The following is a 9,054-nucleotide window of genomic DNA, read 5'->3' as shown; positions in this document are numbered from 1 at the left end:
GTGAGATTATATGAGTTAAATATATACCAGCAATTTTGGAAGTGAAGGCACATTTTGCCATTCAGTATACATTTTTTTTCTTTCCGTTAAATTAGTATAGTCTGAAATTCTTGGGTATCCAAACTTTTTATCTAGGGGAGGAGGAAAAAGTGAGAACACACTCTTTGCAGCATTCGCCCCCAGGCTGGTTTCCAGTTTTCAGCCCTGACCGCTCAGCTCTCCCCCACCCGAACTGTTATATTTTTCACTGGATGTTAGTGAATTCGGGAACAAAAATAGTCGGCGGACGCGGCCTTCCTTGGGGGCTGGGAGGGACGCCCCTCCTTCCCTTTCTTTTCCATTCCTCGCCCTCGGAGGTGTGCAGGGTCGGACCTAGACTGTGAAGTGCGGAGGCTGCCGTCGGCGCTCACTTGGGGGCGCTGCGAAGCCGGCACCGTGCGGCGGGAGGTGAGTCGGCTCCGGAGGCCGCGACTCCCGCTCCTGCCGGCGCGAAGAGGGGCGAATCCCAGGCGGCAAGGTCGCCGCCCCCGCCCCTCGGCCCGGCCCCTCTGCCTGCCCGGGAGAGGGGAGTGGCCGGGCGCCTCCCGCCGCTGCCGAGCACTGTGCAGCCGCTGAGCTCTGCAGCCGGGCGCGCAGCCGAGCCCCAGCCGCGGCGCGAGGAGGCGGTGTCGCAGCGCGGCGCGCGCAAACGGCCGGCAGCCGCGGGACAGCTACCTCCGAGCAGCCGCCGGCGGGAGCATCACCCGGGTCGCGACGACAGCTCCGCAGCCTCGGGTCGGGGCCCGCGATCCGGAGCGCCAGGACAGGGAGGTCGACGGGGAGGCGGTGTGGCGCCCTGCGAGGTAGCGCGAACGCTTTCCTTCCGTCCCTTGCCTTTCCCGCGGGGTCCGGCCACGGCCCGCGAGGGGCAATGGAGCGGACGTCCCGCGCCTTTGTGCCCGGGGTCCCCGTGGCTCCGCTGCGTCCCCTGGGCGCGGGTCCACGGGGTCTGCGGTACTTCTCGGGGCGAGGCGGCTCTGGGGCAAGAACCCGCACGCGCTGGAGGTCGTGGAGGGTGGTGGTGGCTCGGCAGAGACTTCGGGGGGAGCGTGGGAGAGACGGAGGGCTTGTAAACTAAGTTGCTCTTACTTTGCACTGTTGCCCTCATACCTGTAGGAAAAGTCGAATCCAGATTTTGCTCTCGTTCACCCGCATCCCCGCCATCCCCCTAGCCCACAGCTGTTTCCTGGCCCCCTGATTCTGTGGAAGGGTTTGGCGTTTCCTCCTCGGGGAAGGAAAGAGGAGGAAGAACAAAGGGGTGTCCTGGGGAGTGGGGTTCAGGTGCGGCGTGCCCCGGCAGCGTCAGGGAGAAAGGGCAGAAAACCTGACGGGGCCCTCGGCGCGTGCAGCTGTTCTCTCCTTTGTTCAGCCGCAAAGGAGGGGGCTGTCCTGGGTCTCGTTTCCTGCCCGGGATGAGATTGATTCTTGTCCTGGAGAGGGAGGGGAGGGGGCGGGGCTGGAATGGAAACCACTTTAGGGACAGGAGCCCTCCGGGTGCTGGGGCCAGTTTGAGGATTGGGGAGGGGATGATGAGAGTGCTCTGGGGAGTAGATTATAAGCACACAACATTTTTGTCCAAGGGCCGTTTGCGTTTCTGGAGCTTGTTTGTTGTGCTTTGTTCAGGCCACGGCAGAACGTTTATTGCTGCAACAAGTTGTGTGCTTCCTTGAGTTCTAGGAGTTACCAGTGTTAAGTTTGCTGAAATCAGATCTTGTGAAAAACGAAAGATTTTTATTTATTTATTTGCTATGAATCAGTGTATTTGTATGTATGTGTGTTCCTGTGGGTCCTGTGTGTAGCCAGTGGAGACGGGTTCAAATGGTAGAAGGCAAATTTTATAGAATCAAATTTTGACATAAAATGATTTTCTCCATTGTAATAGCATAACAATTTTCCAGGAATGTTTTGGGGGAAACCACCAGAAAATTAGACATTGCTAAATAAGTGATTTAGATTGTGTAATGCTGAGTTGAAAAACCCTTTTACAGTCTTTTCCAGAAAACACATCACACAGAAACCTTTAGGTTTTACGAGTTGAGGAGCCAGTGCTTTTCAAGTGTTTTGTACTTTCATTCTTCCCATGTGGAGCGTCTGGAATAAAAAAGAAACCACTTTCCATTATGGCGAATGGGATTTGTTTGAGGGGGAGGTAGAATTAAATATAATATGCTTGGCATTTGTTAAGGGACCCTTTCCTAGATTTGAATCAGGAAACCGAAGAGGATTGGCTGACCTTGGGAGCCCTTGGGGGATTGAATGATAAGTGTTTTTTGAATGGCGTTTTCCAAGCAAAACTGTTTGGAGGAGGCTGACATTTCCAGGCATTCATGGTTTGTGCCTATGGGACACTGGTGGAAGGATCCCAAAGTCGTGCTGAAAGTTAGAATTACAGTGGTGATAGTTTAGGAGACATCCTGTTATCTCTCTTGCTGAAGACAGCGTTGGGAAATGGTTTAGTGCTGCCCCATTGACAAGCCTGAGTGTCCACTTTTAAACCACCCTTTGGCCATTCACTTTAAGATGAACCCAGATTGGAAGCATTTTAACTTTAGAAGGCAAGCAAATCAGGAGCTTACTTCTGGAAAAAAATGTTTCCTGCCCACTAAGTGGTAATGGAAAAGAGCTGTACACGCCGCTGCTGAGAGTTTGCCTTTTCTTCATGGGGGATGTGGTCACATTTTCAGGCCAGGCTGGAAAGCAGTGGGGAACTTGTCCTCAGGAGCCATTACAATGTGAAGTTCAAGTGGGACATTGTCCAACCATTAAGCTGTTTGTCGTTATAACAGATACACTGCCTGGTAAATGTGCCACGGGCAGCTAACAGAGGATGACCTTTTTGTTATGGTTGTTTTATTATTTTGGACTTCTCATTTATATTGTGAATTGTTTTGTAAAAAACAACATAATTGGATTCTTCTCAAATACTCATTGGAATACACATTAATGAAATGCAAAGCTTAAGGACATGACCCAAGAAACTCACATGGGAGCCTCTTAAATAGCTGGTGTTCTGGTTTCTGACGGTCCCCATGTCCACTTGGGCGAGAAGGCTACCAACAGGCTGTGTCCCCTTCATTCGAAGTCAATGAATCATCACTTTGTCAAGCCTGGAGTTAGAGATGGAGTCCCTGGTTGTTACACAACTATGCAAAGCAGTGAGTAGCATCAGACAATTTTAGGGAAGGAGTCTACACCTAAGTAGGGAAATTTGGTTGGGGGTGGGGAGGTAGTTGGCTAAGAACGGATCTTTCGAATATAGCATCCAGGTTATGTTTTAGTATTTGTCCTCATTTTGGGTGAATCTTCTCTCTTTTCCCTTCCATTCTCTTTAGTAACTGAGCTTTTAGATTTTAAATAGCCTAACAATAATTATGGGTATCGTCTAGTAAGTGCTTAAACTGTGCAAAAGATTTTACATAATTACTGTGTTGATCCTCAGAACATCTCGATAAGGTGTGTATTATCTCCATTTTACAGTTGATGAAACTGAGGCCTAGAGAAGCTAAGTAACTGTCCTTTTACACTTTACTTGTATGAGGTAACTAGTAAGTTGCAGAGGTGAGATTTGAACTTCAGTCCATCTGATTCCGAAGTCTGTACTCTTTAATTAGCACACGGTATGATATGGTATCTTTTTTAAAAAATTATTTTTTATCATAGGATATGATATCTTTTAATACTACGATTGACAACAATTTGTTTAATTAGCTCTTTGCAGATGTCAACTTTTGCATGTATTATTGTAATTATTCTTTCAGAACCACTGTGAGATGGGCAGACCAGATGTTTTCTTATTTTTCAGATATGAGGACTGATAGTCACAGAAGTTAAGTGACTTGTCCAAGGTTACATAACTAGTACATGGTGTGGTAGGGATTAGAATTCATCTGGTTTGGAAGGCCAGATTAATGATACTACAACTCTTAAAAGTATATTGTTAAAAAAAGCTATATGTGGTGTGATAGCCTGTGTGAATAAGTTTTAAGTGAATGAAACTTTATTTTTAAAAAGTTAGACTGCCAACATTGAAAAATAAATTCTTTTTTGAATCATTTAAAAATGGAATGGAGTAGATCTTACATAATATGCAAACATTTTATATTTATTGAAATCTATTTTAAGCCCTTTTTATCTTACAGCTTATAATAGAACACTGCGCTTTGCTTCTTAACTCAGAGCCTATGCCTGATTGTCCTTTCAAAAGAGAAATAAGGAGGGAAGGAATGCGATTATAAAGAGGAAGTGGGACATTAGAATTGGAAACATACGCAGCAGCAGGCCATAGATTTTTCCCAGCACATGCTTTTTGTCCTGGCAGTAGCTTTTTACAGAAGACATTCTTCCTTGGGGAAGTGTCAAGGGTCTTTTTTTTAACAATATCCTCTGAGATCATCAAAATTTCTGAGCTCTGTGGGAACACATTCCATATGATTTTTGTGCTCATCTTTTCCCCACAGGGGAAGTGAACTAGGTTAGATGTCAACATGAAAAGGGAGCAGAAGTGGTATCTGGCCGTGGGATGGAATGGAGAGTGTGACAGGCAGGAGGCAAAGAGGCAGCCGGCCTTGACCCAAAGGTGGCTACCAAGTGCAGGAGTGGAATGGATTGTTAATGCTTGGCATCAAGCATTGTTTATGAATAAAACAAAAACAAAAACGTGTGTGATCTATGTATCTTTAAAAAAAAAAAAATTGGGAAGTGGATGTGGCTCAACTGGTAGAGTGTCCGCCTACCATATGGAGCGTCCAGGGGTCAATACCCAGGGCCTCCTGACCTGTGTGGTAAGCTGGCCCATGCGCAAGGAGTGCCGTGGCATGCAGGTGTGCCTCTGTGTAGGGGTACCCACACGCAAGGAGTGAGCCCTGCAAAGAGAGCCACCCCGTGTGAAAAAAGCCTAGCCTGCCCAGGAATAGCACTGCACACACAGAGCTGATGCAGCAAGATGATGCAACAAAAAGAAATGCAGTTTCCCAGTGCCGCCTGATAATGCAAGCAGATGAATGGACAGAGAGAGCAGACAAAGGGGCAAAGGAGAGAGAAAAAATAAATCTTAAAAAAAAAAAAGAACTGTTTATGGGTTTCTGCGTGCTTGTGGGCAAATGGAAAAGGCTCTCTCTATATTTTGTTGTTGTTTTGTTTCTAAGATAAGACTGAAAACGGAAATTTCTGCCCTTGTTTACTTATTCAAGCTAGGACACAACACAATTTGTGGTACCTTTTGTCTCCTCATGCCATTTAATACTCTCCTCCACTGGATATTTTTTTCTCTTTGCTTCTTTTTTAGTAGTGCAGTTGCAGGTTTACAGAAAAATCATGCAGAAAGTACAGAAAGCTTATTTTGCATTCTACCCTGGATATTTTAATTGCTAGCCTCTGGGGGGCGGGGCAGATACGTGGTCAGCTGAGTTCTAAAAGGTAAGCTAGTTCTAACTAGCTGAGAAGCAGCCTGGGCAGGGCAAGGATGCCCAACCACATCACATTCACAACCTTTGGTACATTGTCTTTTCAGTTGTCGGTGCATTCATCATCATTCATATTTTATTTAGAACACATCTGAAGGCAGTGCATTAGACTTCTTTAAAAAGCAATAAAGGAAATCCACTGTGTTTTAAAAGACTTAGAGGGCCAGATCCTTTTGCCCAGAGAGTGGATGTGGTGAAATGAGGAAAATGACTGTGACAGCTGTGGTGACCATGGCCACATATACTGCCAAGAAAAAAAAAGCCAGAAAGTGGAAGGAAACTGAGCACCAGTGTCGATTTCTTCTCTGCCCTTGTTTTATTTTCCAGCCTCTGATCATGTGAAGGGATTAGGTCTCTGAATATTTGACTCTGAAGGTTAGATTGGTTGGGATGTTAGGAATCATCATTCTGGTGAATTCTCTGCCTGACCAGAGAGTGGAGGAGAACATAGGCATTTTGGGCATTGAGAACATAGGAGGTTGTTTTTTTAGGAGCTCTTGAGGATTGAACCTGGGACCTCATACATGTGAGGCAGTTGCTAAATGACTGAGCTACCCCCGCTCTGCTATAGCAGGTTTTTAATAACATGTTTGGGACTGTTTTATGGCATGTCCTTGGTGTCTTTTTCCTCTCTTTTCTCTGCCTTCCGTGCATCCCCTCCACATCTTGTGTTCATTGTGGCTGTGAATTCAACCCCCCTAAAGCTGTTAAGTAGGCTTTGCCATATTTGCATTTTTAAAGGCTCTTGACAAGAAATGCCAAAGATTTTCCCAAGTGAATGAATCATTGCTCTTTCGATATATGATATTCACATGACTCTTTAGTAAGTATTGGGGGCTTACTTTGTATCTGGCATGTGATGGGTACTTTCCATAGGGGTTGATCAAATCCTCATCACTATTCCTCAGTAGGAGATAAATGTAGGTGAGGAAATTGAGTTATCTGCCCGGTGGCACAGGGCTGGTAGAGATCAAGCTGAGAAGACGGCGTGCTTTCCAGAACGCACCAGTTGCTCCCTAGTGGTGCAAGCAGTGGGGCGAGTACTGTTGAAGCTTGGGGCGATTTTCAAGCCTGGCTCTGGTCAAGTTGCCTGGGGTTTCACTGAGTGAGAAGGAGAGCCCACTCTGAGAGTCTCCCTTCAGCCTGGCTTGTTTCCTTTGCCACTCCTTTCCTGGAGTGAGGGTTCCCCAAGTAGGTGTCCTTGGCTAGTCCAGAGCTGGGAGAATTGGTTGATTTGCTTCCTAATTTCTCCTGGGCGTGGCTGTCCTCTCTTACAGTTATTCTGCCCCCAGATGAGGAGAGCCTGCTAGTGAGAAGCTGAGGAGCCAGTCCCTGCCTGGCGGTATTTCTTACCTGCTCCTGGTCATGCCTTTCTGCTGTTGTCATAGACCTCTCCGCAGGGGATTAGATTGCTGTTTGGGAGCTTTCAAGGAGTTCCTCTGATCAGTCTATTAATGAGCAGTAAGTACTGTGCTGGCCTCTAGTTGGAGCTCATGGTCTGATGTATGCAAATGAAGTAATAAACGTGGGCACCATTGCAAAGCTGGGGCTTATACTTTGAGCAAAATGGGTAATCAGAAATTTGGGATGGAATTTATACTCTCCTAAGATAGGCAGTTTTAGAAATTGAGGTCTGGAGAGACGTGAAAATTGGCTTTCTTCCCTTACTTATCAGATAAGCAACAACACTGAGCTGCTAAAAATACCTGGTGCCTGACTTTCCTTGATAGCCCAGAGGCCCCAGAGGAGACCTGATCGCTGCCTTCCAGGACTTTCCACTTCTCTGTGGATTCTCAATGGATTCAAGGTGCTTTCAATGGCTTAATTTTACTGTCATAAAGTGAAAGTACATTTCAAAATTGTCTGTTTTAAAATTTGTTGGGAAAAAAAGGATTTAGCATCCTTAAGGAGTTTTTTTTTAGAAAAATTGAACTGAAAAGACTGTAGAACAGATTATTGTCTGTTTTTGTGTACATATCATTGTCTACTCATTTTTACTGGTTTCAGGTTTGCGTACTTGAACCAAAAAAAAATAAAAAAAACAACAGCAAAAAACAAAACCTAAAACCATGATTGCAAAATTCCTGCTTGCCCCAGTTACATTTACCTTCTCTATCATCCCTCAGCACTGCTTTCTTTTACATTCTTTATTATGCCCTAAGGTGCTATTTGCAGTGTATAGATTGCAAATAGGATTGGTTCCTAGCTGATCATTTTTTCACTTAAAAGAGCTTGAAAAGAATTGCCGCTTTCATTTATTTTAGAGCTTTTGCCTAAATACTTTTAGGAAAAGTCTGATTTCTTACAAACACTGGGCTTCTGCCAATTTGCATGGCTATTTTATCTTTGCATTTGTCATGCAGTCTGTTTACAGTCATAATAGGTAGAACAAGTTTTTATATCTACTTGATGTAAATGAGCTAGGAAAAATTCTGGCTTGCCTGAGGTTTTCAGGCTGTTGAGAGGTATGCATAAAAGGATATGAACTGCCACATTGGGTCAGATGCTAGGTTTGTTTACTTTAGTATTTTGTGACAGTAGGGGTGGTGGTAGAGCTAAAGACTCCTTTTTTAAAATTATTTATTTTTATTTCTCTCCCTTCCCCGCTCCCCCCAGTTGTCTGTTCTCTGTGTTCATTTGCTGCGTGTTCTTTGTCCGCTTCTGTTGTTGTCAGCGGCACCGGGAATCTGTGTCTCTTTGTGTTGTGTCATCTTGCTGCGTCGGCTCTCCGTGTGGATGGCGCCATTCCTGGGCAGGCTGCACTTTCTTTCGCGCTGGGCGGCTCTCCTTACCGGCGCACTCCTTGCGCGTGGGGCTCCCCTATACGGGGGACACCCCTGCGTGGCAGGGCGCTCCTTGTGCACATCAGCACTGCACATGGGCCAGCTCCACACGGGTCAAGGAGGCCTAGGGTTTGAACTGCAGACCTCCCATGTGGTAGATGGATGCCCTAATCACTGGGCCAAGTCTGCTTCCTGCTAAAGACTCTTTGATGTGAAGAAGTCTTTAAGGCTGACATCAAGGTAGAAGAAGTCTTTAAGGCTGACATCAAGGTAGATTCAGGCATATCTCTTAAACATCCATAATTGCATAATCTCTGAAAATCTTTCATCCATATGTTTAAATTAATCTCAAATTGTTTATTTTTATCTTAGGTTCTGTATATTTCACACCTTTTTAAAAGATAGAACTTGAGTACATTGGTATTTCGATGCCAAATTCCCATTTTTTATAATGGTAGGATTTTAAAGTTGAAAGGGCTGCGGAGGTCATTGCTGTAATCCCTTCATTGTCAATGAGACCTGCTCTGGCTCATAAAGTTAGCCAGGGACGGATCTGGGAACTTGACCCCAAGTCTTTTTACTTCCTGCTCAGTTTTATTCTTTGGGGACTATGTTATTGAAACCCCAAACCCATCTAAATCCAAGCTGATTACCTCTTTCTTAATAGTTGACCCTCTTTTGACTTTGCTATTTGTGCCGATAGCATTCTCTTGTCATCTTGATTTTGGATTTCAGATGCATGGTGTGCTTCTCTATTTTCTGTAACCTTT

At 45.4% G+C, this 9,054-nt stretch overlaps 1 protein-coding gene across 3 annotated transcripts in view; it reads left to right on the top strand.

The window, feature by feature from the left end:
- The first annotated feature begins 358 nt into the window (after positions 1-358).
- Positions 359-9,054, top strand: part of MYO1B (myosin IB) — a 205,971-nt gene continuing 197,275 nt past the window's right edge. For 2 of the 3 annotated variants that reach the window (XM_058300483.2, XM_058300481.1), the window contains exon 1: positions 419-842. The gene's annotated coding sequence lies outside the window, so the exon portion shown is untranslated. Of the gene's footprint in view, positions 843-9,054 lie in introns of all 3 variants that reach the window. The other variant, XM_023592571.2, reaches the window with a different exon arrangement.

This window comes from Dasypus novemcinctus, chromosome 7 (assembly GCF_030445035.2).
Source record: "Dasypus novemcinctus isolate mDasNov1 chromosome 7, mDasNov1.1.hap2, whole genome shotgun sequence".
In the NCBI taxonomy this organism is placed as follows: Eukaryota; Metazoa; Chordata; class Mammalia; order Cingulata; family Dasypodidae; genus Dasypus; species Dasypus novemcinctus.
This window is presented reverse-complemented; position numbering and strand designations above follow the sequence as displayed.